The sequence below is a fragment of the Lissotriton vulgaris genome, chromosome 10 (genome assembly GCF_964263255.1).
Source record: "Lissotriton vulgaris chromosome 10, aLisVul1.2, whole genome shotgun sequence".
Classification (NCBI taxonomy): domain Eukaryota; kingdom Metazoa; phylum Chordata; class Amphibia; order Caudata; family Salamandridae; genus Lissotriton; species Lissotriton vulgaris.
This window is the reverse complement of record NC_141698.1, coordinates 737,538,025-737,555,362: the sequence shown is the minus strand read 5'-3', so window position 1 is coordinate 737,555,362 and position 17,338 is coordinate 737,538,025. Positions and strand designations below refer to the sequence as shown.

At 46.2% G+C, this 17,338-nt stretch overlaps 1 protein-coding gene across 2 annotated transcripts in view; it reads right to left on the bottom strand.

The window, feature by feature from the left end:
* The window catches only part of ODAD2 (outer dynein arm docking complex subunit 2), a 1,227,385-nt gene that overhangs the window by 405,722 nt on the left and 804,325 nt on the right, over window positions 1–17,338 (bottom strand). The gene's annotated exons all lie outside the window — the stretch shown is intronic.

Sequence of the window (17,338 nt, the reverse complement as noted above, 5' to 3'; positions counted from 1 at the left end):
ACATTTTAACTCCACGCAATATTTCCAGTATTTCCAAGATCGCAATGTTACAGATGATAAGGCAATGCCAGTTCCTATTTTCAATAGTACTGCTTCATTTTGTATTAGAGGGAAAGGTCATGTTAAGGTAGGAGATAGCAGATGTAACTACACCTACACTTTGCATACCAATAGCACCCTGCCCTTGATAACCCCGCCTAATGTGTATTTTGTATGGGGGGAAAACTCCTGTACTTGGCTTCCCCGAGGATGGGCAGGGCAGTGTTATCTGTCTTTCCTTTACCCTCCATAGGTAGAAGGGGCTATATATTATAGCCCCTTCTAACTATCATAAGAATCACCAGTTGACAAAACGAAGTTCAGATTTCATACAGACTAGTAGAAGTATTGATACTGATAGTACAGATCAAACTGACACCACCTTGCAGCAGTTTGTGGATGCATCAAAGGGTCTCTTTCCTATATGAGGTCCTATTTTTACCAGCCGGGATGTTAGACGCCTGTCCAGAGTAGTGGAAAACGTAGTTCAAACCACTGCTGGAATTTTATCTAACCTGACAGTAGAGCTTCAAGCTACGAGGTTCGTTTCACTTCAAAATCGGATGGTGCTTGCGTCATCCTAGCTGATCGAGGAGGAGCGTGCCTCGATCGGCAGCTCATGTTGCGTGTATATACCTGATTCTGCTCCAACTATACATTTGGCCATTCAGAAATTGCATTGCTTGGCAGCAGAAGTTCATGCTGATACGGGTACCTGGTCCTTGACAGGGTGGTTCTGGAACCTTTTGTCCGCTTGGGGTTGGAAGATCTTAATGATCGCCGGAGTAGTTGAGGTTGTATTTACTTGTTGCCTATGTCTGCATTGTGGGCCAGCATGTTGCTCCTATTGTGCTGCCAAGTTTACTTACTCTTTGACAGTTTCGCGTCATGCGAAAATTGAGAAGCAGTTAGTGCAAAAGGAAGTTACAGACCTAATACAAATAGAGGAGGGTGTGTTTTTAGATTGAAATTTGCTATTTTTATATATTGGCTACATCACGCCAAAAGGGCGGTCTGAAGGAATATAAATCCGATACTATATAATGTTGACCTAATGTATCCAATATATTAACATGTAACCTTAGGAAAACCCCTTGTAAATACACCCGAACCATGCATATATTAAGAATCGGGCCTTGGCTGAGCAAACGCCATTTTGTTATTCATTTCCCTGTCTCTCTTTCGTTAAGTTAGGAAAACACATGACCTGCTACTGTGTAAAAAGCCTGAGAGGTCGACCTGGGCTATGAACAGACCATTGGTTCTAAATTAGGAGACTCAAGGTCACATCTTTCTTTCTTGTAGGATGAGCACATTCTTGCAGGCGCCGTGCCTGTGTTCCCGTGCCCCAGAACGAAAGGGAGGCACCTTCACTGACCTACCCCCGGAAAAGTTTGAGCTGAGTTTCGAATCAATCAATTGTGCCTTATATGGGGTTTCCTGTTGGTTTCACAAGAAGTGGTACTTTTCCATGTACGGGGTTTTCATGAGGTATGCTGTAAGTATATATGCACTATTTTTAATGTAATCCAGCAGTCTCCTCTGCGCACCTTTGAGGGTGAGGACGAGAGAGAGGCTTCCCCATATAGGGCGCTTTTGCAAAATAAACGATTGAACCTTCTCCATTGCCGACTGACTTATCCTTGGTAAATAAGAGATATGAGCTATTGTTAAGTATAGCTCTATGGTATATAATTTTTAGTACTTCACCCTAAATAGTTGTATAGTCTTTTGCATCTTCCTGTGCTCTCAGGAAATTAACAAAACTTTACAAGTTGCTTTTGCCTCTTCCTGTGTGGATTAAGGAGGAGCTAGCCACTCATACGATGATCAGTGGAAATGCCCAGAAGAAGGGATGGTTTATGAAGGATGTTTTTAAAATGTCACTTTTCTTCCTTTCTTGTGACACTTCAGGCTTTATGTATTTTGCTACTTTTATAGAAAAGTAATAGAACTGGAAATACAGCCTTTTTAGGCTGCTAAATTATACATTTGTGTCACATGCCTGGTCTTTCCAAAGTAAGTCGAAAATGTTACACAAAATTTGACTTTGGAAAAAGGTTTTCAGATCCCCACATGCGGGCGCTACTATTCAGTGCTTAAGATTATCAATGGAAATGCTATGAAGGAGAACCTATTCTATACGAAAAGGGCAAAATAAACATTTTGAAGAAACCAGGGAGTAATTTGTTGTGATCCCTTAAAAATAGCTGGAGAAATGCAACGTTGTAATGAATGCAAAATTCTTTTTATCACATTTTATTGAGTTTGTTACATTAGACATAACATTCACTACAAAACATTTATTTATTTGAAGCAGCCTCGCACAGAATCTTCAGCCACAACATGAGCTGCCTGCATTTCAACAGTTTGTGTCTACAGGACATTGATTTTGTATAACACCTGTATTTCTCTTTTTGTTACAATTACTTGTTATTTTCCACTTACATTGTCCAAATCTAAGCCCCCCATTCCACTACTTTTAACATCTTTGAATCTCCTCTGAGTAACATTATGGAAAACTCCATATTTTAAACTTTTAGGGACAGCCATTTTCTGTATAGACTACTCTTTTGTCAGCCATGCCCCAATCTATGTTTACTGTCCATTCTTAATGCGTTGGGGGAATTGCATTTCCACATCGCTGTGCTATACCTCACTTTGGTGTTATTATTCCTTGATTTCCAAATAATATCTGGTAGCAGTTGATGGTTTGGTATCCCCATATCCCTATTGATGGCGTGTCTACCCTCAGCATTTCTCCCACGGCCTAAAAAGTTGACTTCCTCCTAGTCACCTTCCTCTACATGTCACTCTTCAGCCTCTCATCTGGATTTCAGGCTCATAAATACCAACATTTACAATACCTTCACCTGCTACCTGAATGGGATCAATAATGAATGCACAGTAGATTGGAATGACCAGTATGACCATAAATTAGGGGATATTTGGAGATTCAAATATAGTACAGACTGGAGTAGTGCATGCTATTTTGGTAACCATAGTAATCACACTAGAAGAGATCATCACTTGGTGTTAAATCATAAGTAGAGAGGCTAGTACTATCCAAATATCTCCATAACATCTGTCAGGGTGGGTCTGTAAGGAATCTGCAGCTAGTTATTGTCTCTACCAGAGAATGCGTTATCAAAGGTAATTAACTTGTTCAACTGATAGAGACTTCTAGCTGCAGATCCTTTACCTTTGACTAGATACCCAAGCCATACCATCCTGGCGTTGGACTGAGGACAAATCACTAGACTAAAAAGTCCTGCAGGACCGAATGTGCGAAATGCCTGTCCCTTCAGACCTGCCTGTCCAGCCAGTAGTGCTTGATGAATGTGCAGATATCCAGGACTGGAACATCAGAAGCCTACGCCATGGTTGCAGCTTTTCCCTGGTGGAATGGGCCTGTAAGCCCTCAGGAGTCTACTTTTAGCCAGGACATAGTAGATATTAATACAGAGAACAACCGATCACAAAATGGTTCATGTCTGAAATGCCTGACTTTTTTTAGCTCCCACATATCCCTCAGAGAGTTGGTCATCCACGGAACTCTTTTGTGTGGTCAAGGTAGAACGACAATGCTCTTTTTGGGTCCAGACGATGGAGTCACCCCTCTTCCTTAAAGGGATGTGGAGGAGCACAAAAGGTGGGTAGTGTGGCCAACTGATCCAGATGGAATGAGGTCCCCTTTTAGGAAAGAAAGAGGATCGGGTGCGAGGCACTGCCTTTTTCGGAAATATCATAAGATAGGGAGGCTCAGATGATAAGGTCTGCAGCTCACTCACTTCCAGGCAGATGATATTGGCATTATAAATGCTATCTTGATGGCAAGCAGCTAGAGGGGACAATTATGTAGCTGCTCAAGTAGAGTAAACACGAGGTAAGTGAGAAGCACGTTCAGATTAAACAGAGGCATAATAAAGGGCATAGGGCGAAAACATATGTACAAGCTGTTACAGAAACCAACTAACAATAGGGTACTGGTACAAAGAGGGTTGGTCAGACAGCCGCAGGAAAGCAGACCGAGTAGAAAGATAACCCTTGCGAGTGCCCAGAGCAGAGCCCTGCTGGGCAAGGGTAAGTAGGAAAAGAAGAATATCAGAAAGAGAGGCAAAAGAGGGTCAACAGACTTTTCTGTACAATATTTATTTTTAAATTCCAATGGCAGGCGCATACAATTTTGGTATAGGGATACCTGGCTGTCAAAATAACTTTAAAGACATTGGTAGGAAAGAGTAAAAGCCATCAGCTGTCCCCACTAAATCTCCACGGAAGGAGATGTAGAGCTGACAGGTACAGTTGGCAGATCGTCCCCTGCTGCTGCAACAGAACATCCTCCTGAAGGGGCAGGCTGATAGGAGGATCAATTCTCATTTGAAGATGCTTGAGATACCACACTCTCCGTGCCTAGTTCGGAGCCACAAAAATGATTTGGGCTGGGTCTTTCCTGATCTTCTTGAGAACTCTCGGCAGGAGTGGTATGGGCAGGAAGGCGTACAGGAGGCCTGAGCTCCACTGGCAAAGAAAACCGTCGCTGAGCAATAGCTACCTTGGAAACTCCATTGCGCAATACTGCTGACACTGCATGTTCTCTTTAGAGGCAAACAGATCTAATAAAGGCTCGCCCCACTGCTGAAAGAGAACTTGCACCACCTCTGGCTGGAGATGCCATTTGTGATCCACTAGGCATCGACGTCTGAGTTAATCTACCCTGGCATTCTGAGAATCTGCCAGGTGTTGAACCACCAGGGTTATGTCCTGCTGTTCCAGCTATGTCCAGAAATGCAAGTCCTCCCAACAAAGGGTTCACAACCCTAACCAGTCTTGCTTGTTGCAGTACCACATGGCGGTGGAGTTGTTTGTGAACACTCGCACTAACGTCCCCTTGACAGAGGGAAGAATGCTTTCAATGCTAATCAGACAGCCAAGGAGCTCCAACAAGTTGATGTAGAGCCCTGATTTTGCCGGAGGCCAGAGTCCTCTGATCTCCACCTCTACAAAGTGGCTTCTCCATCCTAGGAGTGGTGCATCTGTCACTACGGTGTGATCTGGTTGGGAAAGGGAGAGGGGTCTTCCTCTGTCCCAATTGCGGTTGTTCAGCCACCACTGCAAATCCATTATAGTTCCTTACAAGATCTGAACCACTTTGAAGAGATTCCCCTGATGCTGTGCCCACTGGAACTTCAGGTCACACTGCAGAGCCCGCATACACTACCATGCATGCTTTACCACAGTATGCAGGAGGTAATGAGGCTCAGCAGCCTCAGAGTCATTCTCACCAAAATCCAGAACATCGGTATCGTAACCTTAATATTCTGTATTCGCTGCTCTGGAGGATAAGAAAACAAGTTACTTACCTGTAACTTTGGTTCCCCAGTATTGGTAACTTTCATAGATTCCCATGCTTTGTATCATTCCCCGTCGTCGGACTAGGAGTCTCGGTAATAAAAAATATCATAGTAGTAGGTACAAAAGAGAAAGGAAAGGCCTAGGCCTCATTCCCTTTTGTAACATATCAGCCTCTTTTTGTAAAAGAGACCAAACTCTAGGCGTCAGCCAATCAGAAGAGCCTCACCCTTAGAACCTTCCTGAAGGAACCTCAGAGCCTCAGATTTTCGTAGCCGTAGTGCGCTGGACACCATACCTGCTGAAGGCTGAGCTTTCCCCGGGGAGGCGGGTGGGCGCATGGGAATCTATGAAAGTTACCAATACTGGGGAACCAAAGTTACAGGTAAGTAACTTGTTTTCTTGCCCCAGTATTGGAACTTTCATAGATTCCCATGCTTTGTATCAGAATAGCAAGCAGTAAACACCATAAACACATTTTGTAAAGCAGTACATCATAACATTAGCAAGAAAGTACAAAATGTGTCACCCATGGAAGGTGGGATAGAAAGGAAAGCTCACCCATCACTTGAAGAGGTTTCTCAGGACAGCCTGGCCCACAGCCGCATCATCCTGCTGCAAAGACTCTAAGCAATAATGCTTAGTGAACGTGTGCACGCTGCTCCAGGTAGCAGCCCTGCAGATGTCCTTGACATGTACCCCCGCAAAGAGGGCCGTAGAAGAAGCCACCGATCTCGTCGAGTGAGCACGGATCTTGCCCACTAGAGGTTTCCCTGCTAACTTGTGGCAATGCAGAATGGCACTTGAAATCCATCTCGAGATCCCCTGCTTGGACAGAGGGAGACCTTTGTTTGGACCGCCGAAGGCAATGAATAATTGCGAAGATTTTCTAAAGTCTTTGGTGCGGTCTATGTAGAACTTCAGACAGCATTGCAAATCCAGAGTGTGCAATGTCTTTTCTGCTGGAGTGACTGGGTTAGGAAAAAATGTTTTTAGTATGACAGGCTCATTTAGATGAAAGTCCGTGGGGACCTTGGGAATGAACCTTGGGTTCGTCCTTAAGATGGTAGTGTTCTTTTTGAACTGCAAAAACGGTTCTTGGATAGTTAGGGCTTGAATCTCCCCCACTCGCCTCGCTGATGTGAGGGCCAAGAGTAGAGCTAACTTCCACGACAAGAATTTTAGGTCTGTTCGGTGAATCGGCTCAAAAGGTCCCTTCATAAGCTGAGCCAGGACTAAGTTTAGATGCCAAGTTGGAGGAGGAGATCGCACTGGTGGATAGACCCTGAACAGGCCTTTGAGGAATTGTTTGACAATTCTCGCAGACCACAACGAAGGACCAGAATCCGATCTTCTGAATCTCGAAATCGCCGCTAAATGAACCTTGATAGTAGAATGGGACAGATTAGACTTAGCTAGCGAGAGCAGGTAAGGCAGGAGCTGATGAGGTTGTGACGTGAAAGGATCAATCTTTTCTTTTTTGCACCAAATACAAAATCTTTTCCACTTCAATCTGTATGTTTTGTTCGTGGACGGAGCTCTCGCCTGAGAGAGGATGTCTTTGACCTCAGTGGAAAGAGGGACATTCATGTATTCTCGCTGGTCAGGAGCCATGCAGTCAGGTGCAACGACCTTGGGTCTGGATGCCAAACTTGTCCTCCGGACATTGCCAGGAGATCCGGAACATCCTCTAGCTGTATCGGAGGTACTAGCGATAGCAGATGTAGTTCGGTGTACCAGAATTGTCTTGGCCATGCCGGGGCTATTAGGATGAGCTTGCATGGTTCCGTTCTCATTTTCCTGATGAGTCGAGGAAGCAGGGGGATCGGTGGAAATGCATAGAGGAACCTCCCCGTCCAGGCTATCGATAGGGCATTGCCCAATGAGCCTTGGTGATGGAACCTGCTGGCGTAGGCTGGACTCTTTCTGTTGGTGGGCGTTGCAAAAAGGTCCACCTCTGGTGTGCCCCATTTTTGAAAGAGTAGGTCCAGAACTTGTTGCTTCAGCTCCCACTCGTGAGTGACTGAGGCGAGCCTGCTCAGTCTGTCTGCGCCCTCGTTGAGCACTCCTGGTAAGTGCTCCGCCCTCAGAGAAATTCCGTGAAGAATCGTCCATTCCAGAATCTGCTGAGCCTCTCGCGACAAAGGAAGAGACCTGGTCCCTCCTTCCTTGTTCACATAATGCATAGCCGTGGTGTTGTCTGTCCTGACTAGCACCTGTGAACCCCGGAGACGCGGAAGAAAGGCTTGAAGGGCTAGCCTGATCGCTCTCAGCTCCAACAGGTTGATGTGTAGCTTTTGGTCGCTTGGAGACCAATGGCCGCTGACCTGCAGGTCCTGCATCACGGCTCCCCATCCCTCCAATGACGCATCCGTCGTCAGTATGTGAGGCGATGGAACGCTTGCGAAGGATAGACCTCGGCATAAGTTTTGTTGATTCGACCACCAACGCACTGCCTCCTTCATTTCTCGAGTGACCAGTACTTTGTCGTCGAACGATCCGTGCACTTGTTGCCACTGGAGGTCCAGTTGCTCCTGCAGGGGGCGCATCCGGAGCCTGCAGTGCGGGATCAGGGGGATACAGGATGACATCACCCCCAACAGCGACTTGTAGCTGCGTACAGAAAGACACTTTTTTCTTTGAAGGTTTCCTGCTAATCTTTGCAGTTTCTGAATTCTCTCTTGAGTCGGAAATGCCTTTGAAAGCTGCGAATCCAATATTGCTCCCAGGAACCGCGCCGTCCGTGACGGCAGCAGTGTGGATTTCTCTCTGTTCAAGGTGAGACCCAGATTGTGGAACAGAGTGGTGCAAGCCTGCACCGCGTCCTGCGCTAATGTTCTGGTCGGGGCCTTCAGTAACCAATCGTCCAGGTAAGGGAAGACCTGGAAGTGGTTTTTTCTCAGAAATGCTGCTACAGGTGCCAGCACCTTCGTAAAAATCCTTGGAGTAGAGCGAAGGCCGAATGGCAAGACTCTGAACTGAAAATGGCTCTTGGCTACTGTGAAGCGTAGGAACCTTCTGTGCGCTGGGTGAATTGGGACATGGAAGTACGCATCCTCCAGATCGAGTGTGGCCATATAATCCCCCGGGTTGACCATCTTCAAAACATCCTGTAGGGATACCATCCTGAAGGATAAGGAGATGAGATAGGCATTTAGCTCCCTGAGGTCCAGGATGGGACGCCATTTCTCCTGCGTTTTTCTCACCAGGAAGAACCTGGAATAGAAACCCTGGCCCCGTTGATTGGAGGGGACCGGTTCTATCGCTCCTTTGCGGAGCATCTGTTGTATCTCTAGCCGTAGGAGATGGAGATGTCGTGATGGTATGGCTGATGGGGGTCTGGGTGGAGGGACTTCCGTAAACTCTAAAGTATGTCCTCGTTTGATGATGTTGAGCACCCAACGGTCCGATGTAATTTGGGACCAATTCAGAAGGAATTTTGACACCCTGCCTCCAACTGATGATTTCCTGGAGGAGGGAGCAGTAGGCAGAGCCAGGAGGCCGCTATTGGCGTTTAGACGAGTCTCGTCCACGGGCAGCTTGCTTGCCCTTATTGTAAGGCCGCGAATCACCAGAGGACTGGCCCTGTCTCTGCTGGTAGGACTGGCGGTTTGGCTGGTATCCAGAGCTGTTCGAAGAATAGCGCTGTTGTTGATATGCACCCCTGTAAGTGCCACCTCTGCCTCTTGTGCCCCTAAAAGGAGTTTTGCGGTACTGGAGCGTTCCCAACGATCTAGCTGTCTCCGTGTCCTTTTTGATCTCCTGAAGTGTGTCGTCGATTAATTTGCCGAAGAGTGCCTCGCCGTCAAAAGGTAGATCAAGGACCTTATTTTGGATTTCTGGCCTAAACCAAGTCGCTTTTAGCCACCCCTGGCGTCTTAACACAGCCGCTCCTGCCAAAGCTCTAAAGGACGTAGTGGCAATGTCCATGGCACAGTCTATGATCTCCATGGAAACCGCTTCACCTTCTTGCAAGGTCTTCTTGGCTTCTAGTCCTGATTCTGGAGGAAGTTGATCCAAATAGGGAGCTATATCGCACCACAACTGGCGATCATATCGTCCCAATATTGCCAAAGCATTGGCCGCGCGAACCAGAAGGCTAGCAATGGATGAAAATCTCTTGCCTGTGCTATCCAACCGACGTCCATCCTTATCAGGAGGGGCCGTTAAGGGAGCAGAAGGGTTCCGTGACTTCCTTTGTGCTGCCTGTGAGATTACAGAGTCCGGCCTGGGATGACCTGTCAGGGCAGCCGGTCCATCCTCCGGCGCTTTATACTTTTTGTCAAGGCGCGGTAGCACAGGGACTACCGTCGCTGGGTTTTTCATGGTCTTTAAACCCTCCTCCCATAGATGTTCCACAATCGGAATGGACCTTGTAGACTTACGGTGTGTGTCTTTAAAATCGTACAAGAAACAGTCTGTGGTTTGCGCAGGCAAAACCAACTTAAATCGGCCGGCTGCACGTTCCATCAGTTGGTGAAAACTGCCAATGTCAGCAGGAGGAGAATCACCTAGGTCCTGGTGTGGTGAAGCTTGATCCGGGTGGATGTAATCATTGTATTCATCTCCATCCTGATCCGAGTCCGGATGATTATCGGATGACACCTCCGTGTCATTATCATGATCCCCATCCGGATCATCTGCTGGTTCAGACGGAGCCTGGGGCACTGGCCGCTGTGGTTGAGGAGGAGACTGTACTGGGTGTACCGGTGGGACAACTGATGAGTGGTCTTTAACTGGTGTTGACGGAGTAGATTTTTTGGGCGCTCGGCCTTGGATTTATAGTCTTGCAACATCTTGTGCAGGTCATGTAGGAAAGACGTAGGAACTGAAACCATGTCATGTGATTCATATTCCCTTGGGTTGTCAGTTTGTGGGTAGTAACCCCCACCTTGTTCATATGCCTCCTCTGAGTCAGTCTCTTGACTTTTAATGAGAAGCTGAGATGGGCACTCGTCGACGACATGACCGTCGTCGACACCGTCGTCGACGCCGTCTTCGTCGTCGATGTCGTCGTCGTCGACGTCGTCATCGGTACTGCCGTCGTCGACACCACCGTCGACGACGATGGTTTCTTCGTCGACGATGTCTTCGTCTTCGTCGACGATGTCGTCGGCATGCTGCCCTTCGACGCCGTAGTCGTCGAGCTCTTCTTCGACGACGAAGGAGGTTTAGCCGTCGACGCTCCCGTCGACGAGCCCGTCGAGGGAACCAATTGGATCTTGGGCTTCATTTTCGTCGTCGACGGAGCCACCGTCGACGAAGTCTTCGTCGTAGAGGACTTGGAACTCCTCTCAGAAGAGTGTGATGAGGGTCTCTTGAAGGCTGGGTCTGTCTTCTCACCCTTAGGAGGCGAAACCAGTTCTGCCTTGCCCGACCCACTGTGGTGGGGGGAACCTCCTGAACCCCGGCCATCAGACTCCTTGGGGGTCTTCTTTGAAGCCTTAGAGGGGCGCCCAGTAGAGGAAGATGGGGAACCTCTACCCCTTTTCACTGACCTTCTAGAAGAAGCGCAGGACACCGATTCCTCCTCATCACTGGAAACTCCATGTTTCCTCTCCTTCTGCCTCTGCAACCACGTAAGAAGCCTTCCAGCACGATCTCTCAAGGTCTTGGTGGAGAGAGTACGGCAAATTTGACAGTCCTCTGCCTTGTGATCAGGATACAGGCTGTAAATGCAATCCTTGTGTTTGTCTTCCACAAACAGCCTTTTCTTCCCACAGGTGGAACAGGGTTTAAAAAGGGCTTTTTTCTTCTCAACTTCAGCCGTTTTAATGAAGGAAGAGTTTTCCTGAAGAATCTGAAGAAAAGTTTTAAGAAATATCTGTAGAAATGAGTTTTAAAGAGTAGAAATAGAGCAGAGCTCAATGGAGACTCCCTAGCACAACGTGCGGTAGAAAATCTGAGGCTCAGAGGTTCCTTCAGGAAGGTTCTAAGGGTGAGGCTCTTCTGATTGGCTGACGCCTAGAGTTTGGTCTCTTTTACAAAAAGAGGCTGATATGTTACAAAAGGGAATGAGGCCTAGGCCTTTCCTTTCTCTTTTGTACCTACTACTATGATATTTTTTATTACCGATACTCCTAGTCCGACGACGGGGAATGATACAAAGCATGGGAATCTATGAAAGTTCCAATACTGGGGCAAGCCTGAAACTACACTGTGCCCAGAACAGCTCCGATGAAAGAGAGCGTCTGAGAAGTCAGATGTAACTTTGGCACGTGTATAGTGAACCCCACTGAACGTAGGAGATCTGCTGTAGTCTTAAGGTGGGAGTTGACTGTATGGGGTGAAGATGCCTTCAACAACCAGTCATCGAGGTAGAGGAAGACCAAAGTCCCTAACCTGCGCAGGAGAGCTGTGAACACCGCCATCACCTTGGTAAACACCGGAGGTGTGCTGGTAAGGTCAAATGGTAGCACAGTAAACTGAAAGTGCTCATGGACTACCTTGAAACACAGGTAATGCAGGCAGGCAGGATGGATATGTTAAAATATGCATCCTGCAAGTCCAAAGTAACCAGCCGGTCTCCTTGTTCTAGGGCTGACAAGATCCAAGCCACCGTGAACATCTTGAATTTCTCCTTTTTGAGGAAGACATTGACGGTCCAGAGGTCTAGAATAGGGCAGAGACCTTTGCTATTTTTGGGTATCAGACAGTAGCAAGAATAACAACCACTGTCTACCTCTGAAATCGGGACACTTTCTATAGCCCACTTGGCCAGGAGAGCTGTAACTTTCTCCCAAAGGAAGAAAAGATGATCCTCCACCAGTCGTTCTTGAGATGGCAGTAAAGGAGGAGGGAAATATTTGAAAGGAATGGAGTTACATTTTCGAATGATCTGCAAAACTCATTTCACTGATATTATAGGCTGCTAATGGAAGAGATGATGTTGGATTCTCCCTGCAAGACAATGGTCTTGCAGAACAAAACTAGGAGGACTTAGAGCCAGCAGCTGCCGTGGGGTTGTGGCAGATGACTTCTGTCTACCATTCCCACCAGGTCAGAGTGCACTGCGTCCATGTCCTCTCAAAATGTGGGAAGTCTGTGCAGGACGTTGGCTGGGGGATGGCTGACATGGTTGAAAGTTTCTTCCATTGCCACAAAAGGGGCAAAAGGCAGATGGGGGCGAGGTGTGACTGAGAGGCTCAAGGACCTGGCAATAGCCCGGGAGTCTTCAGGTGCTCCAGCACTGAGTCTGCCTTCTCTCAGCCTGGTGTGATGCCACAAAGCCACTGTCGACGAAACCACTTTGCCCAATGAGTCAGTTGTATCCAGGCCACACCTAATGGTGAGCTTTGCTGCATCCCTCCCATCTCTCACTGGTTTTGGAGAGAACAGCCTGGGCCTCCTATGGGACCCTTGGGAGCACCTGCACAACAATTCACTATAAGGTTTGAAAGAAATGGTCCAAGAGGAATGTGAACCGCAATGCTATGCTGGCGGAAGAAAACATCTTCTTCCTAAGTGCGTCCAGCCTTTTGGATTCCCTGTCCGGGGAAGTGGAAAGGAAGGTGCCCTGGGATGTTGATGCTTTGGCCACCAAGCTGTCTGGGGTAGGATGTTGGCTGATGAAATCTGGATCACCCAGGGCAGGATGATGGTGCTGAAGCTCTTCAGTCAAAAAATTAGTATTGATCAGCACCAAGGGCATCTCCAGGCCATGGACCTCAGCTGCCCTCTTTACCGCCATAGGGCAAGATGCTCCCTCCTCCATAGCCACAGTAGGTGCAGAAAGCATACCAGTATCTGGAGAGGTGTTCAGTCCACTGTCCTCCGCAAGCCCAGCATACCGCTTAAACTTTGGGCTCGGGCCGGAAAACATTGTTTTGGCACGACCGGTGTCACTAGAGATCCAGAATCAGATCATTGAGACCCCACCAGCGCCAAGGCCACAGCTGTCAGCATGGAACTTAATGGGGGCCTCTTCTGACCCCGCATGACCCAAAGGCACACTAGAGGGGTCAGCTCGCTCGAAAACTCAGCATCTAGCCTTGAACACTCCTTTATTTGAGCGAGGATTGCTCCGGCTCCTGGAAGCGGGGGAGGAGCGGAGTCAGACCCGGCAACAGCTCCGCAGAACAGTGCCTGGAATGTCTATGCTCCCCACTCATCCCATCAAAGGACAACAGACGAGTTGAAGTCGAGGTTCGTTTGGACTTCTTCCTCTTGTGCCTCTTCCCTGAGTGTCCGAAGGACCTCGAATGCGAAGAAGAGAACTTGGTACTCCTGGAGTGGTTCCCCAACCTTCTCTTCATTGATCAGGACTGGAACCTCCGAGGAGTCACGCTCAATGCTATCAACTGCCTGGCCGCAAGCAGACTTAGGGACTGCTCCCATTTAAGCCTTCGGCACCATGGCCCGGCAGTCTGAGCACAATTTCGAGTCACGTTTGCCTCACCATAAGCATATGAGGTGGGGCTTGGTAACCAACATGGTGCGGTGATAGGCACCACATGGCCTTTCTAGAGGTCATCCTCGAAACACAACGAACCAAATCGTCAACAAATAATTTTAAAAAGTTAAAAGACAGAGGGGTTGCTCTTCTCCGGATCAGCGCTAAATGGCGCAGAAAGAAAAGAATTGACGCCAGCGCGCCTATAAAGACGACCACGACGTCATATCCGCCATCAACGACGCAGACGATTACCATGCAGAGCCGAATGGAGCTACCTGATGGCACGCAGAGGTACTGCTCACGCAAAAGTTTCTGGATCTAGTCTGATGCCTGGGAAATTCAAAGATAAGGAATCTGTAGCTAGAAGTCTCTTTTCGATGTAATAAATTACTATCTGTGATAAAGCTTCCAATGTCCAGTTCCACTCTAATTGGCCTAAATTAAACAGGGTGACTTTCAGAGTGCTTCCAAGCATCGTATCAGGCATCATGTTTAGAAGGAAACAATTGTATTTTAGCCCCTTGAGACAAATGGAATCTTCCAAGTATTACAAACAAAGACAATTCTTAGAGGAAGAGATACACAAGGCAGACGGTAAAGATGGTTCTGAGGAGATCAGAAAAGCATCAGACTGCCCGATGGGCTCCTGGGGAAGGTATAGAAAAGAATCAGTGATGTGGCTTCACAAATTTTGGTAAAACTGTTTAATAATCTATGGGTGGTGAATGAAGCCTGTGCACAATGAGACAAAGTTACAATCCTGTGAAATGTATGGAATATTTGTGAAAATCTGGGCAAACCACATTAATGAGACCGCAGAATGTGGAAGGCATAGAACTTATCTGTAATTTATTACAGAAAGGCATGTGCCAGAATTAATACAATGTCTAATTGTAGCTCTCAATACACCAACACTTGTTAGTCTCCCCACTATAATAATGAGTTTTGCAGCTATGACCTTTTATCTTGTTAAATGGGGTTTTCTGTAACATTGCAACCACTTCTTTTTTTAAATAAAATATATACATATAATATACTTTTTTTCAGCAGTCAATTGTTTTTAAATCAACATTTTGGATAGCATATTAAAGGGTATATGGGCCAATTATAAATGAAAAAAGAAAGAAAAAGAAAAACTTACTAGTTATATCAAGAAATGTCTTACAGAAACTTTTTAAAACTGGAAATAAGAAATGAAAAAGGGTAATGCAGCTACATATGCTGTGGCAGAAAGAACTGGTGTAACTGGAACAACTCCTTCAAGGAAGCACTATAACACTATCACATTGTGCCCTGTGAGTGGCATTTAGAGCATTTCTCTTTTTGTGGAAATTAAAGAATTTGAGAGAAAAGTAGTTAAGGTTTCTTTACAAAAATTCCAGCGAGGTAGGAGGATTGCATATGACTATAATGAAGACTCTCCAGGACGAGGGCTACAAGCAATTAACTATACTCCCTCTTTGAATGGATCCTTATTGATAGAAGGACTGAAGAGAGTAGCAAGCTCATGCCTAAAAATGTGGAAAGAAAGACAAAGAACCAGGTTGAACCACTACTGATATGGCTATATCAGTGCAATCAGAATCTTCCGACCTTATCTTTTGTCAGTTTGATGATGACGGATATAATCTGGGGTAATGGAGTATATGCGTACGCAAACTTCTTTGAACAGCCTATCAAAAGCACATTCCCCAAGGTACCAGGTTAGTAAAACCTGAATGTGTAATGTGGATGAGATCGTGGACGGCAAGCAATACAGGCATAATTAGCGTCTCTTTGAGCCTTCGTTTCTTCCACTGGCAGAATGAGTCACAAAAGGGAGGGACTTTATAAAGAAAATGGTGGTTGAGTATCTAACCTGGTTATTTTTTTGACGGTATGGAAAGAATTCCAAAACTAAGGAGCCAATAAAGACTGAGTTCAGTTTTGCAGGGGACCGCAGAAAATGACTGATCTAACTCCAACTGATAGGGCATGATAGAATACTGGTAGGTTGCCATTCCTTAAAGGTGCAGTGGTGCTCTTCCAACCTCCTGTGGAGGAGTAATAGTGCTTCAATCTGTTTTAAAATTTTATTCTGCTGGTTTGAATACAGAATTGTAAGACGTACAATCAAGTACCAATTTCTCATGTATTAAGGATGCTATCATTCCCTTTCTAAAGTCCTCCCACCATGTCAATGGGTGCAGATCCAGCAAATGTTCCCAGCTAACACAGTGGAGACCTAAATCTTGGCAAGTGGTTGGGCGCTAAGTCTGTAGAGAGAGGCCACATGGAGCTGAAGAGAGGGTCTCTAAAGTTTCTAAAGGCAAGAACGTTGTCTTGATTTCCTACATAAACTCCTGTAATTCCAAGTACCTTGGATGGAGACTGTTGGAAAAACTGAAGAGCATTGCCAACCTTCACTACTCAGAGGATCCATACATCAATGATGATTTAGGTCAAATAATGGTAGTGGAAGAAAAAACTACCCCCACCAATTGATCCTCTTGAAAGAGGGAAGACTTGATCTTTTTTTATGAAGTGCTTCCTCTTAGACCAAGATGAAACACTGACAAGTCTTCACCCATTGGAAATGAGGTAGAGTTAAGCTGGTACCAGGTGGACTACCCATGAACATACCTGCTTAGATTTCCTGAGTTAAAGATCTCCGGGCTAATATGTCTTGAAAAAGGACTGAAAATATTTTAGGTTTTTGACCATGTCATGTGATAGGCTGTAATTTTGCCTTTCAGAGAAGCTGCAGTGCCCATGCTAGAATGAGAAATGTGTCCCACAACAGTGACAGGAATGTGTTTGGTTGTCCTAAACTTGCTGCACTAAGACTTTGAAATAGCTGATTGAGTGAGCGTCGTCTTTTAGGCGTTCTGAGTCAGTTTTAGGACTTGAGACTTCATAATGAGCATTGGCTTCAGTTGGTTGACCAAATATACTGATATTTTCATTTTCTATCAAAAGTACTGGTGTCTTGATGTACTAAGTCTCAAGAACCTTTGTCTGGTGTACGATTGGGTGCTTCTCATCACACTCACTGGTATTGTATCACAACAGTACATCTTCAAACGTATTTCTTACAAGTGAAGGGGCTCAAATATGTTGATCCTCAGCCCTTTATGATTGTCTTGCATGGTTACCTGGGAATTGGGACACTACTGTTTCTTACAGATATATCGTTACCGAAGGTAAGTAACTTGTTCATCTGAAAGAAACAGGTTAGTATTAGGGCCCAGATGTAGGTAAATCCCATTTACTGATTTTGAAATACCGAATTTTACCGATTCGGTATTTCAAAATCGGTAAATGGGATGTAGGTACCAACATCTGGATTTTTTACTGATACCTTGCTATTAAATCCTATGGGCCTTGAAGCCCATAGGATTCAATTCAAATACCGATTCGGTATTTACCGAATCGGTAAATACCGAATTTGTCAAGGGTGCAGGGGGTGTCACTTTGACACCCTCTAGCACCCCCAAAACGGGCATGTGTGCAATGTGGCACACAGACATGCCCTAAGGGCACGTCTGTCTGTCACATGGCACATGTGTACAT